The 26701-nt window shown below is 41.9% G+C and overlaps 1 protein-coding gene across 1 annotated transcript in view; it reads right to left on the reverse strand.

Annotated features, from left to right (window-relative positions):
• Positions 1–23744, reverse strand: part of SPSB4 (splA/ryanodine receptor domain and SOCS box containing 4) — a 93556-nt gene extending 69812 nt beyond the window's left edge. Inside the window, exon 1 of the mRNA XM_052804754.1 lies at positions 23178–23744. The gene's annotated coding sequence lies outside the window, so the exon portion shown is untranslated. The remainder of the gene's footprint in view (positions 1–23177) is intronic.
• Positions 23745–26701: the final 2957 nt, after the last annotated feature.

Here is a 26701-nt window from a genome sequence, read left to right on the forward strand (position 1 = left end):
AAGAAGGCGTACGCTATTCCCCAGCAACAGTGATAAACTTTATGTTCAGCAATAGCTTCACTTTCACTTACACTTTTGTTTCATAGTCTTAGAACTACACACTATGTCATAATCTCCTTCTATTTCTAGCTGTTCTCTTCCCTGGGCCCCAGCGACAGAGGACTTCAGTTTCTATGCTGTTATTAAAACAGATGCAGCCAACAGCAAATGGCTGCAAAATCTAAATGTTTCCTTTAACATACTCTGTCCTTAAATAAAAGAAAACAACCAAAAATTCATCATTCAAAAAAAAAAAAAAAAAGAGGGAACGAGGAAAGAGGAGCCATGGACAAATGAAGAATGGCAGTTTCCGTTCTTTGGCAGACTTTTCTAATGGGCAGCTACAGCAATTGGGTATGTTCTTCATGCTACTGGACAGCAGGCTAATCCACATTTCCTATATTTCAGTATTAGGCTGATGAGAAGGACTGGAACACAGTAAGACACGTTAAGGGGAATACATGATTTTGAAATGTATTATTTCTGTGCTTCCATAGACAAACATGGTAATTTAGCTGTAAGCTGTCAAAAGCACCCAGGAAATATTCTTTGCAGCCTGGATAAGTTAGATTCATTCATGTTTTAGAGCTCAGGTAGAGTGCAAAGGGAAGCCAAGAACCTCTAAAAGTACTAAAGGAATAAAAATGAAGACAAAGTCCTATAAACACAAGTAGATGACTGACATGGGATCAAATAAAGCATCTGCACCAGCAGACATACTTCTGTCTTCTAGCAAAATAAGTGCTAAGTCCAGGAATGCTCAAATATAGCTGAATAGAACCATTCTGTTTATTTAATGACAGGGTGATGAAGTGTTTCAAGAAGAAGCAAAATCACCAGACTCTCAACAGCGTGAAGAGCCTAGGTGACAGCTGGTTTTCATAAAGAACCAAACAGCAGATAGGGGCATAAATGCCTTGCAAAAAATGTCTTGCAAGACTTTACTTGGTAAGTCACAATTCCATGTTCTTCCTTTTAAAGAACTTCTACACCAGATAAACTGTCCCATTGCAAAGACTATTTCTGAAAGAAGATGAGTAAGAAACACGTAATCACAATGGAAATAAATAAAAAAAGAAGTCTAGCAAGAGAACACCTGCAAAATTTACCATCCAACCATGTTTTAGAAGTGAATGAAGTCCTTATATTATTTACAATGGCCAATACCATGTAAAGTGTTCTCTGCACGTATTAAATACAGAAATGAAACAACACCGTGTCATGCGAAAGTTTTCTTTCCAAAAAAAGTAAAAAGTTGATTTTCAAATCCATGTGACAGTTAAGTTACTGTATAAAACTATTATTTTCTGGTGGCTGGTCCCATGCCTGAGCAGGAAACAACCACCTCTTTACACCTAATTTTAATCATTAAAAATCAAAACTAAGCATAAGCCCCCAAGCCCCTCATATCACACTTGCAGGAGGATTCAGAATGATTCAAAGGAGCTCCCCACGCAAGATCAGCTTGAACGATCCCCCTTCCTTCTTTCCAAACCACGTAAAAGGAATCTGAAAGCTTAAACAGTAATTACGTTTAAGTTGACACTTGCCATTTCCACTATTGCAGAAGCACTCATAGGTTGTTTCAAAGGTATGGTGGCAAATTTGGCCCACCGAAGCAAGTATGATACTTTATTCCACACTAATAATCCTGGGGGAAATGAAATAACGATGCTAATATAGACACAGAGAAACAACAGGGAGTAAATGTCATCAGGTAAGCAAGCTTTCTTAGGAGGACACATGCTCAGGGATTGGGTAGTTCCTTTTAAAAAGGTGCTCGATTATTTGAGACTGAAAGAAGGACATGAAAAGGGAAAATGTCAGCATTTCAAAGGGAACCTCAGTGACTTCTGTATGAGATTTAGCTCTACACACCTTCGAAAATTTCCTCTTTGAAGCACAAGACAATTGCCACATCCCTGGCAGAGCACTGAGGGGAGAGGGCGGACGAAGTCCTCAGTGCATCCTCCTGTATCACTTCCTGATCACATGAGAAACTGAACTTGGCACAGATGCTTACCTGGCAAATCACCAAGACATTATAAACACTAAAGTGACTCACTTGGCAAGCCACAGACATTCTTCCTAATTTGCCCCAAACTGTAACATAAATAGGCAGCTAATAGATAGATCAGTAATTTAGAGGAGTAAAGTGCATCGTTTTAAGTACCTTGATACAGGCACAACTGTGTCTTTACTCTGGGATGTGCTCAGTCAGTACTTCAGTGTGGAACTGTATCTTACAATATCAGGTCTATCTTCATACATGGCCATTACCACATAATTTAATTATATAATGTAACATTTTGCCAAATAGCTTTATATGGACATAGGAATGAATAACAGTGTAAAAATCTTACAGTTACTGATGCATTCAAGATACGGCAGTTCCTAAGCAGAGGTACAGCTCAAAAGCTACCTTTCATCAAATACTTTCTCCCACCCACCATATTACACTCTCTTGCATCCTAGTTCTGTGTAGCTGGTAGCTGTTCTCAGCTTCTGCTAGAAAGCCAACTATAGCCATATTAATCTCATTCAAGTATCAATGGACTTGAACAAGTAAAGGCAAAAAAAAAGTCAACATTTAATCATTTGTACCAGTACAGCAATAAAGGTGTAACCTCGTGCTGGCTGTGATCTAACAGCTCTGATTGCTGGTGCTTAGTAGTAGCTGACATGAAAACTTTACATGAGGAGGCAGCGAGGGGTTGCAACGCATGCCTCCTGCTCACAACCCATGCAACATTAACATGAGCTCCACAGGGAACGACTCATGCAGAAAGTCCTCCTGGCAGCTCACAACAGTCCTGTTGGTTGCTTGCAGGAGCAACCTGTCTCAAAGCCAAGATCATCAATTCCCTTTTCTTGTCTGCATCCTGTCCATTTACACCAAGCAAATGGCAGAGACCCACGCTGACATGAGGAACGGCAGCAGAGGCATCACCTTGTCCTTCACCCCATCAGAAGCTGTTGTTGGAGGAGCACAGCTTACCAGGCCCAGGCTGTCTCCACTGACAAACATCCCCTCTCTACTTCCACAGGTAACATCATACTTCCAACGCAGAAGCCTCAGAAATGTCACACTCACACCATTAGTGTCAGGATCTTCAGGCAGCTTCTCCCCACGGAGCTGCACAGTTACTGCACAGCAGAGGCTGTTGGGAAAGCAGAGCACAATGCTCCCAAGGGGAAGCAGAGTGAGGATCAATTCGTCTGGCAAAAGTACCCCAAACTGGCTTCCTGTCTGCAGGACTGGATGCATTAGTAAAAGCTGTGGGTCGACCTGAAAGGACGGAAGATTATTCCTTTCAGATTATGTGCTACTCAATCCATTTACAGAAATGTTTGTTTGTAAAACCTTCTTACCATCTCCTGAATTAATAAAAACTTGCCAAAGCACAGCATGGTCATTCAACTACTGTGACTTTTTGTAATCTTATACTACTTAGAGAAGCTTAGACTTCCTTGCCTGTATCTTCTCACTAGACAGCTATTTATTCTGAAATTAAAAGAACATGCATTTTCACTGTGTAGTTTTGCTTTGAAGGTTTTTCCCAAAGCTTTGCTCTTCTGGTAATTTCAAACCACTACAGGAGTTAGGAAGTAAGAAAATATTTCAATCTGGCTTAATATATGACCTCTCCATTATACTTGTTTAGTGACTGCAGCTGAAACACTAAATTTCATCAGTTATCCCTGTGAAAAACTCCATATTTATGTGGAAAATAAAGTAGTATTTTCATAGGAAGAGAAGAACCACCACATTAGTACACCCCTTCAGCAACTCAAAATCTCTATTTGGGAAGACGGTTAGTTTTTGTAACCTAAGTTATTTCTGTCTCACAGTTTCACATTCATGCCACGCTTTGTCACGATACGATGATTAGATTAAACATACTGTACAAGAACAAGCCAACTCCAAACAGGCAAAGTGTGACAACGTCGCTTAGCAGTGTCCTCGTGCAGACTGCCAAAATATTTAGAGAAATTACAATAAAAACACAAATTAGACTTACCAGAGAAAGGCTTGCTAGGACCTCACTTTGCTGTAATTAAATAGAGTGCGTTTTTTAACAATTAGGTACGTTGGCATTGGTAGAACATAACTGCTGATAAAAGAAACATGCTTTCTGCAAAGTCAGCTTTCAGCATTCATAGTTGTATTTCCCTCTGGGTTATGAGCTAGACGTGCAGAAAGCGTGAAAAACATGCATGAGAAATGACACCACATAAACGCAATTCAAAACTACAGTATGAATGTGCTACAGCTTAGGTGAATTCTGCTAAATTGACACCAAAAAAGTGTGAAGAAGCTAGGTGAGTCCCAACTAATGATACTGATGGATTAAACTGTCTATCACAAAAAGCAGGGAAGGCTGATGCTTCTATCTACCAGCATTTCAAACTTCTACACAGCCGTTCCCACTCTTTTTGCTACTGACCCTCGTGGGGTTTTTTCCTTCCTGCAGCCAAACCTCACTGCCACCTCCCCTGCCAATGTGGGCTTTGGTCACCCAGCAAGCAAGGACTCCTGAACACTAAGAGAGTCGCAACAGGAGTCTCTGAACCAAGGCATCTTCTCTATGGGCACCAAAATTGTTCATTCCCCAGATGCCTGAACAGAACCAATACCCTAAGTCTTTGAGTACTCTTAATCTAACCCTGGTCCTAACTTCTCTACAGGAGGAACAGGAAGAAGAAGAACACCAGCTCTGCTGTGCTGGGCAAGTTGATGAAGAACGGTTTATAAGTTCAAGAAGAAGGACCTTTACCTCCACCCAGACAACGTAACGGCATAAGGCCCAGTGTCTATCAACTACGCTCCCACTGTGCAAACAGCTACATAACCATGACAACACTGTTTTGGGGGTGACAATGAACTAAGCACATTTTTGGCACCCTAAAAAGATCAGCCAGCTTGGATTCAACTACAGATCCTAGTATCCAACATCGTTGATTTATTGCCCACTTTGAACAATGTTGGCTTCCTTTGTCAAACTGGGAATACACAGTAACAATGCAACCAGCCAAAAGTGTTTGGATACTCTAAACTATCCTGTGCTACAGGTAAAATTCTATGCTGCATGCATACTTAGCAAATGACATTTAACATGCGGGATGAACAATGCAGCAGTAAGTCATGACTGCTTCAATTTCTGAAAGGAATGCAAATCCTGAAAGTCCCAAGGACATTCCTCCATAAAGAGAAACTTGTTTTGTCATGTTACAAAAATGTAATTGTTTCAAAATTCAATATAATATTGTTATTAAAATAGACTGCATTTAGCTGCTTGGAATTAGAATAATCTGAAATACCACACCATCTGTACCACCAGAGCTATAAGCAGTTTAGTCGTATGATGAAGAATTCAAAAAGAATCTTGAGTAGCTATGAATACAGTGGAATGTATATTTTTCAATACTTCCATCTACTGTACTTTGGAACTGAGCTGATTTGAGGTTTTAGGTTGGTTTTATGCCATCCATCTCTCTGCATGCATTTCTGGAATTTCCTTCTCTGGTACTGAAAGTTGGTTTTAGATGCAAATATTTATATTCTGAAGAAACATGAAAGATGACAAAAAGCCACTTCAATTCTGTAAACAGGTTTTTTGCATAATGACTTCTCAGAATACAGCAATGTAATTTGAACAAATATAGTAACATAATACAGTAAAAATTACTTTTTTTACCATGCAAGTACTTTTTAAAACAGCAACATTCCAGTTCTAAAGTTACTGAAAGGAACATTTACTTTCTTTTCAGGATATTTAACAGGTATACCCATGTGATTCCACAAGTACCATAAGCTTACAGATGTTTAAGCTGTACATCCCTTCTACCAGCCCTTCTTATTCATTCTTCCCTTTTGTCTTGCAGCCACCTGCATTCAAATGGCCTTGAGATGGGTCTGGCTCAAAACTGCAGTGGGCAAAATCTAGTATTTTATTTTGCCAGGTTATTTTCAGGTGGATGAGCCCTCTGATCTGGCACATCACACAGTCATGTAAACACTTGCTCTGGTGTAAGGAAAGAGAGAGAAAAAAAAAAAAGCTGAAAGGTAGAACCATCTATTTAGGCAACAGCCCAAACCATGGAGCAAACTTCCACAGTCACTTCAAGTGTCCCTAAGGGGCACAGCTGAACTTCATGTCTAAATTCAGTACAGTCATGAGCTTCTGCTTACACCTTCCTCACCCTTCTGGCGCAAAATCATGCATCTTTCATCCATCAGCCACCCTTCTGTTACAGTGAATACCCTCCTGTCTTTCCTGAATGGCTGATGTAGCCATTTTGAATATTCAAGTGTCAGGGTTACATTAAAAGAGAAAATTAACACATGAAAAAGGCTTAACACTAAATTAAGAATTATGTTTTCAGCTGCACTTTGCATTTTACAGGATCATTTGCTATTTTACACTTCTACTCAGCCATGCTTCACCAAGTAAGTACTACCAACAGGTGTCAGAGCACGTGAGATTTAAAGCCCAAGGAATAATTACTGTTTTAATGTTGCAACTTCTCTCCAGTCATTACTACTTTTCACCAGCCTAACACTTTTTTTTAGACAATTTCTTTTACATTTTACCTCTACAGCTTTGTAGAGGATCAATACTGCTACAGCTTCAATTTCAAAAACAGAACATTCATTAAATGATGACCTCGGACGTGACTGAATACCTTCCCACTACCTTCCTTTTGCTGCAATTCCTTTCGCTGTAATGTACAGTGGAGCCAGTTGGCCTTTAAAATGAAAGAAAAGTTAGAAAGCCATAGATGAGAAAAAGACTCCTGGAAAGCACCATTTCTCAGTCTAGCGCACAGCAAATCCCAGGGGACGCGCCAGAGACGATTCCTTAGAGGACTGAGGGAAGTTCCAAAGATGGCAGAGAGTGACAACCAGACAGACAAGAGCCCTCTAGCTTGACACAGTTGTTCACTGCAAGAACCTTATTGCAACTGCAGAAACTAGTAACATGCTCTAGTGAAAATTTGGCCCCTTAGCTCAAGCTTCAGTCCTAGTATATCATGCATGTCAATGTTTTCCAAGCCTGGTGAGTATTTGTAAATCATGATGGGGCCTACATCTACAACTGTATTTCTAGGGGCAGTATCATGATGACAATGGCGGTAAGGAGGAACACCCACTAATAGCAGCTCTGTAGGCATCTACGGCATCGCAAGGCTGTTGTAGACTTACCAGGCTCTACAAGAGATGGCTCCACTCTCACAGTGCCTGTCTATACGTTTTGCAGTGGATGATTTTAGTGCTCAGCCTCTGTACCGTTTATAAAAAGACATTCACTAATGGCTTAAAGTTTGCAACAGTCCTGAACAGCCAGGATACTTTTGTCATCTTCTTTTGCTTCTAAGCCTTACTTTGTTTAATTCTCATTTGAATTGAAGCGGCAGCATACAGACAATACCCGTCAGATGCTCTCACTGTTGGTGAGCCAGAAGCAAACCCATCGGATGCTCCAGATGAAGCATCCCTTTAGAGGCAGTTCCTGATCCGACTTGGATGACTTCAATACTTCCAACGGTGCTGCCAAACTCCAGTGACAAAAACATACTGTGCCTCTGGCCAAACACAACAGACAAGAGTTGGAGATATTCTTGCCCCTACAGTGAGTTGAACAGACTGATGCAGAAGAGATGCCCAAAAAGGGTCTCTCGGACAAACTGTGGGTGATCTGTTTTAGGGAAGCCACAAACACATGTGGGGCTCAGGCCCATTCCCTCCACTCAGGATTGCACTAGGAGAGGGGGAGGGCAGGGCTGGAAGGAACCCAGCCATTGTACTTGCACAAACATGTAGGAGATGAATACACGAGAACAAGTCCGATCCTGAACAAAAAAGCATATTATTTTGTTTAATAGGAAAATAGGCTTACACAATCACACCATCTGCATCCCTCCTAACCCTTCCCCCTTAACTATTTCAGTTAATAGCCACCATCAGCCAAATCTGACAGAACAGCAGCGGGCTCAAAGATAACTACGTTCCTACAGGAGAGGCAGCTGGGGAGAGGACAGACATCTTGGAAGCTACCACATGGAAGACCAGGCTGGGCTGTGAGTTCACATCTTGCCAAGGAACCCAGAAGAGAACGAGCGCACTTCAAAGCTGCAACTGCAGGCAAAGTATCCTAAAGATTTCACATCAAGATTTCAGACAAGACACAAGTCCAGGAAGCAATGCTTCATCAGTCTTGGCAGTTTCTAAAGTGACTTCTTTTAAAGAACAGAAATTAAATAAACATACTTCACATACATTAAGGAAGCATCATCACAAATTCAGATTGTGCAGATTTTTTATTTCTCAGGTGAGGTGACAAAGTTACATACAGCTTCTGAATGCTAACAAAAAGACAAACCAGCTTCCAGTTAAGTAAATAAATAAATGTTTTCTCAAAAAAACTCAACACATTTTTTAAGCAACAGCATTGAATTTCATGTCTTAAACACACGCCTCTGCTAAAGCCCATCTGTCAGTAGAGAACAATTGCCCAGACAAATGGGGATGATGGAGATAGTAGTATCGTAGAAACAAACTGCCTGAGCTCTAAGCAACAAAATTGATTTTCCTTATGCACATAAAAGCTTTCCCATTTTACAGAGTAGTATTTTCATTTGTGTTTGCTATTAATTTAGGAAATAGGGTACTTGGTAATGCAGGAGAGGCTGGGAAAGGCCACAGGACTTTAAGGAGTTAAAGATTTACAACCAGTTATGTCCCCATGTCAAGAGTCTGTGACTCCTCCTGAAGATACAAGGGATGCCTTGATGAGAACCCAGGATGGGTCTTGCAGTGGTGAAGCCTACATGGAATGTTATTTTCCTGCTGGATCTTTCACTGTCCTAGAGCCAGGTTAACCTGAAAGGCTGCCTTTTCAAACACTGTTTTACAGAGAAAAAGTATCCCAGACTGTTTCCAGTGTTAAAATCAGAGAGGGCCTCCAACTAGGAAAAGCCATGGTAAAAGAAGTTGCTACCCTGAGTAGCATTTACATCTCTTTACTACTGACGTAACAGCGTACATCCTAGAAGAATTTCATGTTACAAGTGCCAACAATTCCAGGTGTTTTTGACCACAGGAAAGTACTTCAAAAAACCCACACTAGACTTCCTAATAGAGGTATGGATAAAAATAAATCAGCTTTCTGCCTAACTACAGGAGTCTCAACACAGACTATCATCTATAAGCTCAAACACAAGGTCTGTATTTCTCAAAATAACTTCACACTTTAGTTCCCACTGCTAAGCAGTCTTCACAGAGAATTTTCTTTCAAGTAGCATTTTATTTGTAATAATTACTAAATATATTTCATTCTTTAATGCACGGGGGGGGGAAAAAAACATTGAAAATTATTTGGAAGAAAATTGTACCAGGATGCAAGTTTTGATGGGAATAAAAAGATATTACTACTCAATCTCTAGGTGTACTGTCACTGAAATAAAATAACTAGCATCACATGCTGGAAGTCTTGTGAAAGCTATATAAAAATGAGTGTGTTCCAATTAATCTTTGCACAAAACCTCCGTATTTTATATTATTGCAAAGAATCTTCAAGACATCATCTAAATTTGCCAGACACCAATTCTCCAATAACTCAGGCAGGCCCCTGCTTTGCCCTGGACAAAAATACGCTCAGTCTAAATTTTAATCAACAGCACTATAAACAAAGAGAAAGCACATCAGTAAATAAAAGCTGAGCTCCATCAATAAGTGTAATACATATTAAAAAAAATTGTTCAGAGTTTTTAATTTTGAAAAAACAAGTGAAACCCTAGATTGCATTGGGATATACAGACCACCTGGACTTCCAGCATAATAAAGAATAAAAGTTACATTTAGAAATATCTTTAAAAGGGACTACCTCCAGGGAAAAAAAAAAAAGTCATTCTCCAATTGAGTTATAAAACCATAACACACTCAATATGGCCTGCATTCCCAAACAAATACTGGGAAAATGATTCTTTTTTCAACTTTATCAGAGCTAGACTTGTTTCTGTTTACCACATCCTCAAGAACAGCACAGGCAGGATAGACTTGCATTGATACAAACATCTTTCCAGAATCACTTGCTGTCTAACCAAGGTATTCACATGAGCATAAATGGAAATTTGCATTTATCAAGCAAACTATGGTTTACTGTTGCAAAAGATCTTGGAAGTCACATACAAACCACACCACTCTGTTGAGTGTAAAACCACATCATATACTGCATAAACACTACCAATTGTTTCAGCAGAGGAAAGGAAGCCCTTTGGCCAACAGGTTAAGAAAAAAAGAGTATCTAAAGGTACTAGAAGTCTGAGGGGTTTTAAGTTCAAACCATTCTTTCAAAAGACAAACTGACATACGCTTTTCCCAGAAGCATTGTGTAGACACGGAAATTGCTACTAGAATCATGGGATCAAGAGCAGTTGTGCATTTTTATATTCATCGTTAACTTTGTTACAATTTACAGTAAAGACAGATCAAAAATAGAGCCAAGTTTGAAGAAAGTAATTTATGCAGTATGGAAGTTAAATGGAGTATTAAAATCCAAAAGTTTATTAACACTTCTAACTACCTGAAAAATCTCTCTCATGAACAGAGATCTTCCTCGACAGTGAGGGAAGGAATGAAAACAGATATTTTAAATTCCCCTGCATATCATCTTCATCACAGATTTATGGCAAAGGGCTTTCTGTTACAATGCCAGTCTTTCCAGTCTCCTCTCCTTTCTACCCCTTCCCCTCCTCTCTTCCCTGTATCACACTGTCAGCTTCTTTAATTCTGGGAAGCCACACGTGGCTTGCTTAATCATGCAGCCTTCCTGATGGACTTAAATCTGCTCTCATATTAGGACTCAACTATTCACAAAAAGCTGAAACATCCCCAAAATAATTACAATTAGGCAAGACTGGTTTGTAAAAGCTAACTGGCTTTCATTAGTCATTGAGACACAAGATTCTACACCAAATTCATCTCATTGCGTAACAGAAGGAAGACCTTACCTGTGTGTCCCTATTGGGTTTTCCCTTCTTAAGAATTAAGGCTTTGACTCTCCCCCACCTTCAGAGCTCTTTTCCATGTGAGTCTTCTTGACCTCATTCCAGAGGCCTCATCGTCACAACTAATCACCAGAGGATGCTGCTCCTATTTTCTCCACAGGCACTGGCCCACTTCAATTCTTAAAAGACCACTTGTTTCCAAATTATAAAAGTCAGCTGCAAATATTAACCAGACCCCACAGGTGGGATTTGTCTGACTAAATTATAGATTCTATGAGGCAGATAAGCTCATCACCGGGATAAAATTAAGGCCAGTAAATGCCTATTTTTGCAATGGACATAAAAGTGAATCCTGTCTAAAATTAGAAGAGAAAGAAGAGGAAGGAATTAATCTCATACATTTCCAGAACCAACACACTAACTCATTTAATGTTCCCCTCATAATCAACACAGAAAAAGGAAAGAAACTGATAGACATACAAAGACCACCAAAAACACTCTAATATTTTTCCCATTTTTTAGTATCCTTTCAAGACATTTACCTCCAACTCCACAGCACAGGCTCTTAATGCTAGTGCAGCCCACCTAGCACTGCTGGAAAGAGAAAGATAATGGAAGCACACTCAGCTACCACCTTTCACTAGGCAGCAGACACCTGACTCAATCCCAATCTAGATTTACCAGTAATTATCAATACATGTCATCACTTTTGATTAATACAGTATAATCAAGGGGAGGAGAAGCGGTAGAAGTAGTGTCAGAGTCCTCTGAAATTCTTGTGAGGAAGAAAAAACCACTTACAAACACAGATCCCAATTTCTGAAGCTACTGCATGGATTTAATGACAACCTATGTGACACACTGCAACTTCTAATACTGCAGAAATGCTTGTATTTATTCAGAAAACTGTTCAAAATAACCTGTGGCCATGTACCAGTGGAACTGAGGCCATATTCCTGCTTGGAGGACAAGCCAGAACCAGACTGAAAGACCTGCAATTCGGAAATCAACAATTCTTTGGGCCAGCAGCTGAAGACAGAAGATGAGCCACACAGAGCTCCAGGCCACTCCGCTCCCCAGAAGTCAATCCTTTTTGCGCTGCAGTAGTTACTAATGGGGGGGTTTCCTAGTGCCATCAGCGTCCGTAGGATACACAGAAATTGGTACCATCTGAGGCCACTTTTCTGTGCTCTGAAAAATATAGGATACTATAACATAACCACCATCCTTACTGGAAAGGAAGACGACATCCTCAAGGAAAGCAGAGAGAGATGGACAGGAACCCTGTACCACCACCTAACTTCCCTACCTAACATGCCTATCCCTATTCACTATCTAATGACACACACTGTGAAGATAGAGCCTTTGGGTAGGAAAGAGGATGCACCTGGTTACCTGGTAAGGACATTGGTAGCACAATTAGGAAATTTAATTATATTCCAAAGTGGTCCCTGAGAGCAATTCCCTTGCTTGGGAACCACTGCCTTAAAATGGTGGTCAGAAGAATACAAGAGCAGCCACTTGACTACCAAGTATAGGACAAAAAAAAATATCTGGTGAACCATGACACAGCTACAGCCAACACAGACACCCAAGAGCAATGACAAAACACACCTTAAAGCGCTATAACTGGAACACACCACACAGCATTCTTGAACAAAGAATCCCATGTATAAAATATTATCAGTCACTGCTTCGCCCAGGCTCTACCATAGATACACCAGCTACCTAGCTCAGTTATCAGAGGATGGCATTCGGAGCTAACCTTACGCTACAAAACACAGCTCCAAAGCAGAGTAAAAGGCAAAGGGAAAAGAGGGCATGCTCTTCTCTGTTGACAAAGGATTCATAGTGATCTAAGCAGGGGGAACTTTCAATACTAATAAAAAATAAGGTAGTCAGTCTCCATTCAATTGCACTGTGCAGAAATCACTATGATTTATGACTTCTGCCTAGATCCAATTGCAGAGAGGAAAAAAAACACCCCATGTGTGCCTCATACTAAGTATACACCATCTCATGTCAGTGCAAGACACAGGAGCAACCAATACTGCCTGCTTTACACAGACAAAATATTAAAGGAATTAATTCCTAAGGCAATTGGAAAATACTACATGGGAGAACTTTCCAGTCACAAATTCTGCTTATTTAAGCTAAGCTGCTTAATCAAGTTAATTGAAAGAATTAAGCAAGCATCTGGGGAAGAACACATTCACCAACCAGTCTCTAGCCATTCCTGATCTTGCATTACTTTTTCTGGGCAAAAATTCCCCTGCTGGCACAGTACAATCTATCATCAGCCATTACGCTGATCACTATCCATTAGTTTTGCTAAGTACAGGCATGAAATTTAAACCTACTTTTGTTATTTATGTACAAGCTATTCACATACTGGTTGTGAAGCAACTATATAATGCTTCATGTTAACAAGAGAAGTGTAGCTGAATATTAAGAGTTACGTGTTAAAAACAACCAAGAGAAGTAATAATTCTCTTCACAAAAAATTGTTTACTGATTTTTTTGTTTGGTAAGACGAGCAGGACAGAAGCTTACACTCTTTAAAAATACAACCGATTAATACACAGTGTGGTAAGAACCCACGAGAATGACAAGTTTTAAGTATCAGTCCCATAAGTATAAAATTCAATTAAAATGTCATTCTAGAAAACACTGAGAACAGAGTTGGAACTCTTACAAACTGATGATTTTTCTTCCCTACTATTAAGGCAGACTGATTAAAATGAAAGATAATCCCCTTTATTTCAAAAGCTAATTATTACATGTAATAAGAATTTTGCACCATGAGAGACCTAAATGCAAGAACTGAATTCTACCAAGACCATCAACCCACATATCTTTGCTGTAATACAGTAACTGCTTGAATTTTCCCTTACAATTATATTTATAAAATAGACTATCAGGCTCAGCTTTGATTTCAGCATACCACATTTCTTACCACTTAGGAAACAAAATGCAGAACAGCTGTGGAAGTAAAACCCACTATATGCAAATATTCAGAAAAAAAAAAAGTACAAGCAGAAAATCCCTTGTGAAGACCACTTCAGTGGGAAACTCTGTGATAAAAGTTATATTAAAATGCCAGTTATGCCTTGGTGTAAAGATATCCAGAGGAAGCATCCCACACACATTTTTCCCAATGGGTGTGAAGAGATGCCTGCTTTGCACAGTTTAGATGCCTGCATGAGTTACATGCCCAAGTTGTCTATACTGCCAGCAGTGCTCCAGAGAAACTGAGCTGCTTGCTACACTCACTACTATGTTTCCTGCACTGCTAATTCAGACATCTAAACATAGATGTCAGATTTAGGCAGTGGTTTTCCCACTCTTTCCAACACCCAAAATAAAAACAAAACCAATTCTGCATTAATTCACTACCTTCATCCATATGCAGAAGCAAACAGGATGCCAGGCCTCCACACACTGGAATTACGTTACACCAACAATCAACCCATCTATCGCAGCAACCTCTCGCTACAGGGAAACAGAAATAGACTCCTCTCATCTCCTGAATAATTGCACACCAGGCAGCATTCACTACTAAGTCATATTTCCGCCCAACCTTGGGCATAGCTCCCCCAAGTTCCAAACTATTTTACCACAGGGAAAATATAAAATCTAAAAATAAAGGGACTAGAGGGAGAGGGTTGGCTTCTGTATTCATTAAGATTTCCTGCTCCAACATCCTCTATTAGCAGGATGTGGATGGAGTACAGCAGTAAAAGCTAGCTCATCAGTCACTCTCATGTCCCTGGAGTGTTGATACATTTCAGCTTGAATTTCCCTTTGGTGTCTTCTTCCAGCAGTCAAACTGTGATGGCCTGGCACATACACATTTTTTCTTCTCTTGCACTATGATTCAACAGTGCCAGAAAGACGTGTATATGAGTAAAAATAAACTGTTGATTCTTGTTACATGGTCTAAGAGTAGGAAATGCAAGCCAATTAACAATGTTGTAAGTGGCTCACTGAAAAAAAAAAAAAATTGTAAACAGAAAGAGCACTGTATCCCTAGACACAAATTCAAGGCAGCAGCCTCATGCACTTTCTCCCATCCCACTGCAGCTTACTGAGGTGAGGGAAAGTATGTTACCACGTCAGCGCTAACTCCTCACCCAAGTCTGAGCATCACAGAAGTATCTTGCAGCAACTCTGACAGTTTCATTTGTGCACCCTGCCTGTGAAGTCTATTTTCACTCCCCATTTCATTTTTAAATCCTGACAAATACTTAGGCTTAGTCCCTTTGACAAACTAATCACCTTCTCTCCAGGTGCACCTCCAAGAACTTGTGCTGTTGAATGTTCCTCTCCTTCCCTCCTCCCGCTACATCCATGCTTCAGTACACGGCTACCATAAGAGTTATTGCATAGGCGAGCCTCTCTTCCTTCTCTCTACCCACACATTTTGCTTCAAATACCATTAATATGAACGTTGAGAAACTTAAGAACAACCAGTACATATTCCAAGTCTCACGCTCATGCTTGTTTAATATATCTTGTTATATTTAAACTTCAAAGGATAAGATACGATACATGTTGTAACAAATCCTTCCTGAGCGCATTCTCACGTCTTTGGTAGATGATCATTGCATTTACAACACCACATCTTAGTCTAAACAAGCCATCAATGAACTACATGTAAGATTTTCTAGACTACTGGAAACAGTTACGTCAGCACTGACCAAAGTACAAAGGCACTTCTTTATTTTATGTTTTAATCATTTTAAATAATCAGCAGCCTCAACACCTTATTTGCCTTTGAATACAAAAGATGATAGAAAACACAGCCTTTTTATCTTGCAACATCAAAACCAAAGGACTATATAAATATTTAGTGAATGATCAGTACACTTTGAATTAGAAGTGAGAATATCACAGTAAGTATTACCCAGACATTAACAGCATCAGAGACTGACAACACTGAAATGCAGGGACACAGTCAATTGCTGGCACAAACCAGGTGTAATACTAGCATGGAGCAACGCAGTCAAAATGAAGTCAGGATGGCAATGTTTGCAGTCTGTTACACACTTTGATGTGTCATCTTCCATTCAAAGAACTTCTGTCATCTCTGACATGCTTGACAACAGTTTTCAACAACAACGGGGAAAATAGTAATTTGGCTTCTTTACGCTGCATCATAATTTATGAAAGCAAGATGACATAATGCACCTAAACTTCCTTGCGGAGTCACACCCCCAAAATAACCACCTAGCTGCTGTGCTCCACAGACAGGGACTTCACTAAAGCATGGGATGAAACCATCAAAGCTCAAAATTTAATTTATCAAGCGTCTCATGTTTAACACATGCCCGAAGGGTGTACTGCTGCTGCTTCTTTCCTATGCAAAGGCTAAAATAACGGCCCTGCCCAAGTGAACTAGCTGGAGCTCCAAAATATTCCCAGGGCCTTGAAAAAGTTCAGCATCTGCTAGTATCACACACTGAGATCCTCAGTTTAAGTCCAAGTAGACTAGTGATAAACCACAGGCAACAGATACTCAATTCCCCATGCAAATATGTTACACAAATCTGAAAAAATATCTACAAGTACATCTTTTTACAGGTTAAATAAGGATAAACTTTTAAGATAACTGAACAAATGGAGTAGTTAAATTTTAATTTTAATGGGCTTTATTAACCTCAACTAAGTGTCTCAGCCAGAAAAGTAAATAATACAACACAAACAATGCCATAAAGACCAGGTTTCAATTTTAACTCTTAAACCCCCAGATTGGCTACACTGAATTTTGGGATCATTTTTAACTTGAGCCAACAATTCACATAAATGAAGCCAATTACAGGATACACTACAAAATTATACATAAAGACATCACTGAGCAAGGTATACTAGTACGAACAAATCCATTTTTTAACTTAATTTTAAAGCGACCATTCACTTCAAAACACTACAATGCTTCTGCTGCCAAAAGCACATGACAAGAACATAGTAGAGCTTATTCTGGAAATGGAGTCTAAAATATTTAACTTGGAAAACAAAGTTTCAAAAGTATCAGTACTGGCCCTCACATTATTCTGTATGTCCAAGCTACCCTTAAAGTAATTCTCAAAAAAAGAAACCTTTTATAATTTAGCTAGTAACTTAAAAAATAGTTAAAGCTCCAAATTCAAAATTCCCATTACCCAACAATTAATCTAACTATTTCCTTGGCTATACATAGGTTTGACTGTCACAGCATTTTCTCAGCTGTGAAGTAATACAGTCCTCGTTGAAAACATTGTGCATTTATTATTTAACTTTGTGTGGCTTCTATCATAAAATAGTTTCTTTAATTAGGAAGTAAGCTCAATATTTTGGGGAATTAGTTCAGTGTTCAAAGACAACAACAGCCAACTTTTTCCAAGTGATTTTCGTCCTTCCCTAATAAAACTATTTTTCAGAATATTCTTAAAGAAAAACAAAAAAGCAAACATATAGATCATGACTATGCCTACAATCACCACTTAGGGATTTCTGTGGACGGCACATTCTCAGTATGTAATGTACCACTGACGTAAACACTTTGTGCAACAAGGCTTTCTTTTAAAATGATGACCTCCAATATCCAATGAAAAAAATGTATCCTTCCACTGGAGGCAATTTGTTTTTACATTCATTGAAGAAGAGATGGAGGAGAAGCAGTTAAAAGTAAATGACAATTGAGCACCTAAACCTTTCAGCAGTTTTGAAAAATCCCACCTTTTTCCACACCTAAAGCTATACAAGTGCTCTCGCATGATTAACGGTCCCTTGAAAGGGCAATTCTGAACATGCTGATTTTTAAATATTCAAGAAACACCATTTTTAACAAAGGCTACTAAATTTAAAAAAACAAAAACCAAATGGAAACAGCATTGCTTAGACTACTGAACATAGCAGTCTAATCACAAGAAAAACTGGAAGTCACACGAGGTAGCTGCTGCTGCTAGGTGTAGAAGGAGCTTGAATGGCCTCTAGGTACCAGCCTCGCTTTCCCCCCCCTCACGTAGAGCTTTGCTATATTCAGGTACCAAGCAGAAAAACTACCGAAGAAATACAATAGGAAAGTGCAAGTCAGCAGTCCTTACCGCAGCCTGGAGAGAGAGGAGTTCCAGGCTGTCTAGCCCACCCGCAGGAAGCTCAAGAGCTACCCACCAAGGGGAGGTTTTGGGAGACAGAGCTACTGCAGTTTGGACCCTGGTTAGGTCCCAGGGCACCTACCTCTTTTTGCAGGAAGGAAGTCCTCATTCTTCTGACAAGACAGGGTAAACATGGGTAATCTTTTCCCTCTCTCTAAATCCCGTTGCAAGATCTTCTTTGGGAAACGTTAACATAGAAAGGGACAATCCAGTCTAATAGAAGACAAGTGCACACCAGACTTTGGCAATAGGGTAAAATGAGAAAGGCAGTATTAGCATGAGCTTTTGGAGATCCGCATATTTAAATCAAGAAAGCAAACCCAACTAAAGAGTCTGCTGTATGGCTGTGAAAGAATTAGTTTGCAATCAGCTCAAAGATGGATTTCATACACTGCTGCGCTTCGTGCTGCACAACAAAGCTTACTTGTCACTTCAGCCTCTGACAAATCCTTAAAGATAAAGTTGCTAAGTCACTCATGCTCTGCAGTGCAACACAATAAAACTTGTCATCTGACACCAGTCATGAGCAGGATTACACCATGATGTTCAACCCAAAGATACACAAAATAAGCAGAAAAGCAAAAAAACTACACAAAATACTGCTCAGCATTGGTCCGAGTTCAAGTGACTTCAGTATGAACAGATTTAGGTCACAGCTGGGCACCCATGTTTAGCCTAGGCACCTCACCTCTTACTAAGTAAGAAAATAGATACAAACGCTCCCTCAAGTGTTTCTTTGCTGTGGCCGAAACACAGCAAATTGTGTTAAATTTCTGCATTTCAATTGCTACACAAGTTAGCAGCTGCACTGCATTGGCCTCTGAGGCAAAGACGACATCCATTTAAAAAAAGACACCCCCCCCAAAAAAATAAATATACACACACACAAAAATTTAAATAGGCTAGTACCTGTCACTACTCCATTTTTGGTGGAAAAGGAGCCAAAGGAAGGAAAGTAATGAGCACTACCCAGCGCTCCTGATGGACAGGCCTAATCTTGAATAGAGCAGAGGTAGCCAAAACATAGCCATCAGGCTTTAATCAAATATTGCCAGTCAAATTGCAACTGCAGTTCTTAGCTCGAAGTTGTGGCATCCCGCGAGCACTGCTCTCTCTTACACAGCACTGCTCCCAAAACATTAGCCACGTTTTCTTGCTCTCCTCTTTGATGCATTTTTCCATGCTGCCACCAAGGCTACTGGGGCTCTGTTTTCTTTAAGCTTTGCTTTAAAATGAAATCTCTTCAGGGCAAGGATCTTTCCTTGATAGGTCAGCTTCTGTCAGCTTTCTAAACACACACACACAAAAAAAACCCCAATCCAATTCTATCACTATACAATCTAAAGGACTGTGAGCTGTAAAGCAGTACAAGCAGCTGAGGCAAAGCAAAGGCACTTCCTGACATCATACCGGACATCACCTTAAAGCGGGATTCAGACTGCACCCACCCATACTTTTGCCCTGGAGAGGGCACAGGTCAAGTACACAGATGTCTTCAAGCAACACTAGCTTGGACAGTGTAACAAAATAACTTTCTCAAAGGACAACAATTGTTTGTTATCAGTAAACTCTGGATTCAGCCCTTTTGGAGTGGCACACTCTAGTATACTTGTAGGATATGGCCTACCAACCACGTTAGTGATCCACACGGACCTTTTCAAAGCAAAAAGCAAATAAGCAAAATGCCCCAACCAACCAACCCCTGCAAATGACCTGAGCATAAGTTGAGCAAAGTTAAAGAAGTCTAAAGACAAACTACTCTTCCAGGAAGCGCATGATGCATTAACATCTTGTCCTACAGCACAACCATACATCAGCTAGCAGAGTTTCCAGCTGTCTGAATTGCACGTTACAAAGACAGCTTAAAGCCATCCCTGAAGGATGTGTGTGCTGCAGGGAGTGACGCAGATTCACTACCATGTACACAATCCCATGAAAAATACATGTGGGCGAGGTGGCTATCTGGTCTGACAAGTTTCAATCCACAGCACATGTTTATTTTCAAACATTAAGTCCAACAACACTAACTTCCAGAATTATTAGCAAATATTTATCTACATATAGCAACCCTACACTGAGTTTTGACTTTAAAAAATTGGTTAACTGTTCAATGGGCAGCCTTAAGCATTGCTTTCATCACAGAAAATGGATCTATACTGGCTTACTAAATACTTTAAGTCCCCAGGACAACATGGGTGGCCTACATCTCCACTAGCCCCAAGCTGCATACTGTATTAACCTTGCTCAGCGAGACCACACTAAGTTAGCTGCATCCATTTAAACAGTTTTGCCAGCATGGAGCTCTTCACCACTCAAGCCACGAGCCCAGGTTTGCTTCCTGGATGGTGTCAGGAAGGTAGGCACCCCCCACGATACCAGCCTCCACTCCTCTCTACCATCAGTCTTGCCTTGGCCTTAGGCCAGGATTATGAAGTCCAGCAACACTTACATCAAACCTCTATCTTGGGAAACCTGCTAAAAAAAATATGTCTAGATTTCCTTTACACAGATATTGTATTAAAAAGAGGAGTGCATTTATCCTCACTAACTAAGGGAGGAAATGGAAATGAGTATCAGGACCACTCTGCGTTACCATTATTCAAGCTGGGATTTACCACGCCTGGAAGCACTCTGAAAGCCTCAAATTTGCACTGAAGTGATGTTGCCCAGCACAAAAACAATCGAGTAAAGGATGTCAGTGCAGCAGTAGTGAGCAGCCAAGCAGGCTAAAGACAGAGGACAGCCAAAATGCAGCACGGCTTACAGAACTTGAATCTGGTAAAGGCATCCCTCTTTCTACCCTCCTCTTCTTGGCCAAGAATTATGAGGATAGGACAGCTGAGTATCTAACATGATGTTGCTAATGACTTCAACCAAGTATTTTTAACAATTAACATCTCAGAAAACCGTGCTCTGCTTTCCTTCTCGATCGCGGTCACTACGCCCGAAATGCGTAGGCAAAACAAATCCTCAAAGGAAAAGTCTCCAGCTGTCCGAACTAAAAAAGCCAACTCAAAGTAACCATCACACGGAGTCCTGCAACATGGCATCGAGTTCCACTGTGAAAATTATTTTCCTTCCCACAAAAAGGGGACGGTGACCTATACATAGAAGGGGGGCAAACAGTGATTGTGAAGGAAAATGAGACAAAAATAGCTTGCTCGATTTTTCTTGGTACATGGAAAAGCCATTACAGAAGTTTACACAGCAACAATGAAGCCTGACAAGTTAATGAGCTGCTGCTTGTTAAGTCACAGGAGAGATGGCCCATCGTTCAGAAATTCCTATGCTGCACAAACGTGAGTTGTAAAGATGACTAAATTGGTCAAACCAAAGATCAGAAGTTCTGTTCTTTCAAGAAGCAAGATATTTGATTATTTCACTAGGGGGTTTTTATGCTTCCATGAAAAACTCCCAAAATCTCACAACTCTGAAAAGCTCCTTGCAAAAAGGCGGCACTGATTTATTACTCCGAAGCCCCAAAGCCTGTTGAACAGGTAACCTGGTGTTTCAAAGCTGGCTGAAGTAACATTTGCAAAGACAAACAGAATTCTGGAGAGCACGTTGGTAGGATGGTATCAGTGCGAACACAGGGCTCTCCAAGCCTAACTGTGCCAGTAAGTACCTCCAGAGCAACACCCACACGAGGGCCTCAGCAAGGCACAGAGCTGTGAAGTTTTACCATCCTTGTGACGCAGGGAAGTACCAGGGAAGTACCGGGCCTCCCTTCAGCGCTGGCAGGGACACTGAGGCACAGGATGGTCATCCAAGGACATCCAGAGTCTGCAGCAAGACACTGAGGCATATCAGCTACCAAGAAAACCAGACTTCCGTTACCAAGGCCAGTTATAAAACTTCCGCTTGCTGTTAAGAGAACGTACTGTATCTGGCATTACTCTGTCAGCAGCACCAAATAATCAAACGGTAATTTGATATTCACATCTCTGAGGAGCTGCATTAGTTACAGAAAGAACATTAAAAATGTAGGATCCTTTGAGATATGCTGCACAAGCCAGGCCCGTTTCAGCCACAAGCATCAAGAGTAACTCTTTGGGCTGTTTTTTCCCTGGAGGATACGCTCTTTCGCAATGTGGAGATATCTTATCAGGGATTGCTTCTATCACCGAGGGCAAACAGAGAGCACTGTGAAAATACCAGGTAGGACTTAACCACCAAAGGGCTGTAGCCAACATCAAACCAGCAACTGAAGTAGTAGCTGGCCACCTCTCTATATAGGACGCTTTCCCCGCTGTAGCAGTCTACACTCTAAGCCTTAGACACAAAGAAATGAAAATTATTTGCTGCCAGCATGGACGCTGCCACATCAACTTCCTTTGCTGCCCTTACTCCGGAGCCCTCTCTTCAGGGATGAATGGGACTGCGAGGGCAGCGTCCAGCTCCCCAGCCCTTGGTCCCTCTGCAAGAAATAGCTACCTACCAGCGAAGGCAAACTCAACCGCCCGGCTGGGAGTTTTTAGAAGTAACGTGAGGGCAAATTCAGTCAATACCTTTCTTTGTTGAAACCCAAGGCTCTTGTACAAATTCAGGCTTGACTTGACAAAGGCTTCAGCTTGCCTCTTATCCTTGCTGCGAAGATAGTTTAGTATTTCAGATCTGTCTGAACAGTTGAACTGAGGTCTGGCTTTTACTGCCTGAAAAGCACCAAGTAACCACTGTAAAATATTAGCTTGTGACAATCATCAGGCGAGAGGTTTTGCTTTCACCAGCGCAAAGTCAAATAAACTCAGTTTATAAGAAATGTAAATCTCTAACATCTAGAAATAATTCTCTTTTATAGCTCAGGAAACTAATTTCTACTGTAAACCGTTTCATTATAAAACAGAAAACGGTTCAGAAGTGTATTTCTTTAAACACCAGCTTGAAAAACAGCACCGTGTAAAAAACCAAAACCAAAAACCCCTCTTCTCCATACGCTGTGCAGCAAAACGCAGAATTCCCACGAACAGAAGAACCCATCCGTGGCAAACTTACCCTAAAAACCCATCAAAGCACCTCTATCGATCCGTTATGCCAGCAGAAAGAGAATCCAGAGGAAGAGACGCCAATCACGAGTAAACAAACTCAAACCCCCCCAGTCGCCGTGACTTGCGGCAGTATCGCCTTCACACGGTGCTCGCCCCGGGAGAGAGACTGATCCCTGCCGCCGACTTCCAGCAACTGCCGCCGCGCCGGGGCGAGCCGCTGCCGCGGGGAGGCGGCGGGAAGGGGCCGGGGTCGGGGGAGCCGGGAGGCGCCGCGGCCCGGCACCGAGGAGGGCGCCGAGCCCGGGGGGCTGCGGGCGGCTCCGGGGCTCGGGGCGGCGCAGCCCCGCTCTGCCCTGCTCGACTCGGCTCGGCTCCGTTCCGTTCGGCTGGGCCGGGCCGCCCGGGAGCCCCGCCCGGCGTTCGGGGGCGGCGGTGAGGCGGGAGGCGGCCTGCGGCGACTACCGGGCTTTGTGCGCGCTGCCCTCCCCCCGGGCCGCCCGCCGCCGCCGCCTCATGCGAGAGCCAGCGCAGCTGGGGAGCGCGGCGAGCGCCGTGCCCCCTCGCGAAAGCCGATCCCGCTGATCTCATCACCGCGGGTTACTAATCCAATGATCGGGGAATTAACAACAGATGGCGACGCCCCTTCCCCCCCCGCCCCGCCCCGGCCCGGCCCCCGCGGACGCGGAGCGGGGCCCCCCCGCCAGCCCCCCGCCAGCCCCCCGCCAGCCCCCCGCCAGCCCCCCGCCGCTCACGCGCGAAACTCGCCCTCGGGCACCTACAAACTTTTTTTAAAAGGCAGCACGCGCCGCCGCAGCCCTTCGGGCGGGCGGGAGCGAGCTCCGGGCGCGGTGCTGCGCGGCCCGGGAGGCTGCTCGGCCCCACCGGCGCCACCGCCAGCCTTCCAGCTTGACTCTCGCAAGGGGAAGCAACAGGAAAGCGCAAAAAATCCTGCTAGCGGGTTCCTGCTGGCACCTCGTGGTCTGCAAGGGAGAGCCCGAGCTAGGGACGGGGCAGAGATGGCACAGGGGCTTAGTACTGCGCACTGGGCACTGCCGTAAAAACTAAGCGTGTATAGTCTTGGGGGTTGCGGGGTGGGGGATTGCATTATGTGATCTCTCTAGGCCAGATACGTGCAGGAGAAGCTCTAATTACGCTTTTGGATGCCAAAACCAAACCCATGCTTCCAAGGAAGCTTCCAGTCTTCTACAAGGCTACAGGCAAGGCAAGTCCTGTCAAACCCGTGCAGGTTACAAAACAGTCAAAAGGCGAGTGCTTCCATCGCTACACATTAATAGCAGTAAATACCAACCTGAAAATCAGTGTGTTCAAATCCTGATAACCTCTGGCTCTAAATCTCCCCCGCCCAGGAACACCAGCATAGGTTTACACAGACGTTGCATTTTCCCTCTCATACACGCAGCGCTTGCGGCAGCGCTCGGGACAAGCGATGTCAGATGCTGCATCTCCTCACACTGGCTATGCCCTTCTCACCCCAAAACTAGATTAAACTCTCTCAGAGACTTTAGAGCAGTCGGTAAGGGTGACATAAAATAACTGTCTCTTGCAGGACAAGACAATAAAAACTTACAGAGGTGAAGAACTTACATAAGTAAGTATTTTTCCTCAAATTCTGCTGTTGTACCTATGCTTTATATGTCTGAGAATGGAGAAGGCAAGATTTTCCCTCCCTACTCTTTCATGGCAATGTTTATTTTTACATTATTTTTATTTCTTTTACTAAAGTCTTCAGACAGGCTTTTAGCAAAGAACTGAGCCAGACAAGAGAAATACCCACGCTTAGACCATAAAAAAATGGAGAGGAAATTCTGCAAATTCTTTGAGAGTCTTCAGTCAAGAAATCCTTAGTACAAATTGCTCTAAAACTGGCCGTATGTTTCACACATGCCACCTGGGCAAAAAAAGCATAAGACTATGGCAGCACCCCTTCCGTGGGGACCTAGAGGTGGCTCCAGGGGTCAGACACTCCAGAACCCTACTGAAATATTTTAGAAAGCAGCACTAAACTCAAGTTCCTCTCCAGGCCCTGCACACACTCCCATGCCCCCCAGCCTTTGGGATAACCGGTAGAAGTACAGTAGATAGAAAACAAAGGATGAATGGGAGTTTTCTATATGCTCCACAGTTCTTTAAGCCTGGAAAAGGCTTTCTACTGCTTCCGACTCCCTCAGGCGGTCTTTGTCTGGTTTATATATACACGTGGAAGTCTTGAAATGAGTAGTCGTCTGTGCTCTTTACTAGCAGACAAGTTACTGAATTTAAATCCTTCTCTTGGATGTGAGCACCAGCTAATATCTGTTCCACGGCACTCATGGCACTCATTTGGGAGATGAGCCCTAGAATGGGCAATGTTTGAACAGAGTAAGATGGGCAAGGCTGTGCCTTGTAGGATGGTTTGCTTTCTTTTCCTGATTTTTTAACAGACTTATTTCTCGTACACGCTTTCCCCATGCAGCAGTGTCTCCTAACACGTCTTTTGGCAGTAAGTGGTATGTTTTTCAGCGTACGATGGGATGTGGTCCTTCGTGCCTGTGCCAAGCTTGATGCAAAAACCAAACTTGGAAAGATTTTCTACATGGTTTGTAATGCTAATTCTACAAAAGAAGATTAAAGAAATCACATTAGAAGTCAACTTTTGTATCTTTTCAGCCAGCTTTAGACACCTAGGTCTGAAAATGGAACAATGCAGAGATCAATCAGGCAGCACAGAGTTTTGGGAACATGCTTCATGTGCAAATGTGAAAACACTTAGAGTATAGAAAGTGTCATTTTGATTAATGAGGGCTAGAACATGCTATTTGTCTATACATTAGAATGTGTACACCTCTCCACAGGGCTTGTTAAAAGAACAGGAAACAATCATGTTTTAAAATATTAACACGATCTTAAAACAGACTTTGAACACAGTATAGATACCGCCAGTTCTTTCGAGCTGATCTCGTACAATACCTGGGGAGGTGAGAAAGAGGTGCACATTTGTATAACTACAAGATAAAATCAGCGACACAAACAATCAGCAAAATTAACCATTTCGTATAGTTCCTGGAGCTGCGCACGTGAAGGGCTGACCACAGACTGTATAGTAAGCATTGTATATCACTCAGATTCCCCGAGTCTTCCACTGGTTTTATTAACCTCACAAAATAAAAAAATCACAGTCAGAAAGGAAAGCTTAAGAATAATACATGTTTCTGTATGTGACTGGGAAACGCCACTGTTAGGTGGTGAGGGGCAGGTGAGAAATCTTCTGCCTATCCTATCTGCTTGGAATTGCTGGGCAGACAGTTGAGAGTAAAAGCTGCTCATGAAAGAGTAAGTGCAGTGAAGAAAAAAGAGATGAGGAAAACCAAAGTTGCTTTAGATGAGAGAAGGCAATAATTTGCTTTCTACTTGTATCACACATGAGAAGCATAGTTTGAAAAGGTATCTTGGCATCTGAGCTTGGCAAACAGACAAAAAGAGTGAACTGCCCAACTTCGTTCCTCCTGTACAGCGTCATCTTCAAGGTAAGTT

The sequence above is a fragment of the Harpia harpyja genome, chromosome 12 (assembly GCF_026419915.1).
Source record: "Harpia harpyja isolate bHarHar1 chromosome 12, bHarHar1 primary haplotype, whole genome shotgun sequence".
Taxonomy (NCBI): domain Eukaryota; kingdom Metazoa; phylum Chordata; class Aves; order Accipitriformes; family Accipitridae; genus Harpia; species Harpia harpyja.